Source organism: Gopherus flavomarginatus, chromosome 7 (assembly GCF_025201925.1).
Source record: "Gopherus flavomarginatus isolate rGopFla2 chromosome 7, rGopFla2.mat.asm, whole genome shotgun sequence".
Classification (NCBI taxonomy): domain Eukaryota; kingdom Metazoa; phylum Chordata; order Testudines; family Testudinidae; genus Gopherus; species Gopherus flavomarginatus.
Genome location: NC_066623.1, coordinates 68,918,753 through 68,921,847, shown reverse-complemented (window position 1 = coordinate 68,921,847; position 3,095 = coordinate 68,918,753). Strand labels below are relative to the sequence as shown.

The window sequence follows — 3,095 nt, the reverse complement described above, 5'->3', positions numbered from 1 at the left end:
TGGCCAGTAGATTTTTTTCTTTAACCTCTCATAGGTTCTCTGTGCCCCCAAGTGACCAGCAAAAGGATAACCAGGTGCTAGCAACATTAATTCCCCATAATGTAAGGCAGGCAAAACCAGCTACTTGTAGAGTTTTCCAGGGCTATTACTTTAATTTCACAGATCTCCATTCACATCCCAACTTTTACTCTAGAACTGAAACCAGCTAACATTCTATACATGTGTAGCCCACATAGGCATCAGTCATAACCGGGAACTCTACATATGCCCTACAACAATAGCTTAGTCTTAGCTCAGTAGTGTTCAGAAACAAAGCCTTGTTGAAAAGCACACACAGCAAGGCTCTTTTCTGTTGTTGCTTGTCCAGGTGACCTTCCTACCACCTTACACTGTTATTAATTTCATTAGCATAAATAATGCTACTTATAATCTCTCCATTTCATGGTTCAACTTTTCTGCTGGGAATGTATAGTAACAGAAGTGAGAAGAAAACGGATTACTGTGGAATGGAGGCCAATTTGACTATAAAACGAGAGATGGTCTTCTTCAGGAAGGACAACTGAGAAGTGTGCAAGAGAGATTCCTGAAGAGGAAGGAGAGTCTAATGGTTAAAGCATTGCACTTGGAGTCAGGAGGTCAACTGGGTTTAACAACTGGCACTACCACAGACTTATTTCACTTTGAACAAATGTATTTAATCTCTCTGTGCCTCAGATCCCCATCTGTAAACTGGGGATAACAATACTCCCTTTCAACCACCTTTTCTCTGTCTTTTCTTTTTAGATTGTAAACTGCACAGGGCAGGGACTCTCTCTTAGTATGTGTTTTACAGTATCTAGCACAATGAGTCCCTGATTTCATCTGGGGCCTCTAGCGCCATTGTAATGCAAATAATGACAGCAAGAACAATGGTTGAATCCCCAAAAAGACAGTGTTTGTAAAGCCTGAGTAGTAATAAGCTCGATATTATTCATCACCATGCAATTTTGACAGGTTTCCACGCCCCTTTTAGGGCTTATGTCCCGCCTTCCCACCCCCCATTTCCGTTGGTGCAAGAGTGTGGCGCCGTCGGCCATTTTGAAAAAAGTGTGCATGTATGTGTTTGACTATGGGGGAGTGTTGTGTATGTTTGTGCTTGGTGACATGAATAAAAAGTGTATTAAATATCAGGGTGGATTAAGAAAAAAGTTAAATAATATTGAAAGCTAGGTTTATAAAGGGAATTTTCTAAGGCAAAACCTGTTTGGTAAGCACAGGATAAAAAGGCATTGAAACTAGTCAATATCAATGTAGGTTAAGAAAAAACATTAAAAACTAAGTTTAAAAGGATAATTAACTGAAGCAAAACCTGTTTAGTAAGCACATAACCAAAAACTATAAAGAAATACTAAAAAAAGCATTTAAAAACTAGGTTTAAAAAAATTGACAAAGCCAAAGCCTGTTTGGGAGGTCCAGGGCAGAAAAAGTAAATAAAAAGGCATTAAAACTATTGACTACCCGTGTAGGTTAAAAAAAAAGCTTTTTAATATTATTAAATAATATTAAAAACAATACAGCTAGGTTTAAAAGGGGAATTGACTGAAGCAAAACCTGTTTAGTAAGCACATGGCCAAAAACTATAAAAGGGTACTAAAAAAGGCATTTAAAAAACATTAAAAACTAGGTTTAAAAGAAAATGTACTAAGGCAGTGTAATAAAAGTAAATAAAAAAGCATTAAAACTATTTAATATCAGCGTAGATTAAGAAAAAAATAAAAAGCTCAGGGTAAAATTAAAAAAAAAAGAGAAAGAAAATGTTTACCTTTGCAGTCTTTTTGTAAAACGAGGCAACTTTTTTGGTTTAGACCCTAGTAAATAAAACATATTAAAACTGTTTAATACCAGTGTAGGTTAAGAAATTTGCTAAAAAATACAATTAAAACTATTTAATACCGGTGTAGGTTAAAAACTAGGTTTAAAAGAAAATGTACTAAGGCAGTGTAATAAAAGTGAATAAAAAAGCATTAAACCTAGTTAATACCAATGTAGGTTAAGAAAAAACGAGGTTTAAAAGGAAAATTGACAGAGGCAAAGCCTGTTTGGTAAGCACAGCATAAAAACTCTATAAAAAAGTGGCTAAGAAAAATACAATAAAGCTTAGTGTAAAATCAAAAAAATGTTTACCTTTGCAGTCTTTTTGTAAAATGAGGTAGCTTTTTTGGTTTAACCCTAGTAAATAAAACACATTAAAACTAGTTAATACCAATGTAGGTTAAGAAAAAACGAGGTTTAAAAGGAAAATTGACAAAGGCAAAGCCTGTTTGGTAAGCACGGGGTAAAAAAGCATTGAAACTATTCAATATCAGTGTAGATTAAGAAAAAAGAGCAAAGTTAGAGAGCACATGGTGGAATCAGAATGAAAAAGAGAGAAGCAGGCAGAGTCTGTTTAGTAAGCACAGGGTAAAAAAGCATTCAGAATCAGAGTGGGTTACAAGACAAGAAAAGCGAAGAGAGAGTCCACTTTGCAAAGAGCAAAGATAGAGAGCACAGGGTAGGATTAAAGAGAAAGAGAGAGAATTGTTACCTTTGCCCATCTTTCTGTAGAATGAGGCAGCTTTCCTGGTTCAAACCCTCTCAGGCTTGTTATCTCCGCCTTTGGATCGGACCAATCAGAGGTGGTTTTACAACAGCGTCATAGAATTCATTTTCCTGAACCAATCCTAGTGTCCCACGATTTTAAGCAAGAGCCTTTTAAAAACCGGCTATTGTCTACCAATGAGCATGTGTTTTTGTGTATAAAAACACGTGGTTTTGCGAGTGGGTTTTTTAACACAGAGACACTAAACACAAAGGCATGTCCCTGTACAAAACACCTACAGAAGCCAAGAAGCCGGAATTGCCCCTGGGTGCACCAGTCCGTGTTCAGAAGAGAAGGCTCCTTTACAGTTATTTTGCCAACGAGAAAGGGTTGTTGCCGAGCCCTGCGTTTTATTCTGAAATAGAACTGAAAAAAGAGGAGCCACAGCTGTTTGTAAAAGAGAAAAAAGATCAAGTGCGAAAAAAATTGTTGTCAGATTTGGAAAAAACAGAATTAAAGGCAGAGGTAAACCTTTTTT

At 36.4% G+C, this 3,095-nt stretch overlaps 1 long non-coding RNA gene across 1 annotated transcript; it reads right to left on the bottom strand.

The window, feature by feature from the left end:
* Nucleotides 1–947: 947 nt before the first annotated feature.
* LOC127054997 (uncharacterized) lies at nt 948–2,690 on the bottom strand. Its single transcript, XR_007775380.1, has 3 exons — nt 2,564–2,690; nt 2,164–2,208; nt 948–1,847 (listed from the first exon to the last, which is right to left on the bottom strand). It is a non-coding gene; the product is annotated as an uncharacterized LOC127054997 (long non-coding RNA).
* Between the last annotated feature and the right edge of the window lie 405 nt (nt 2,691–3,095).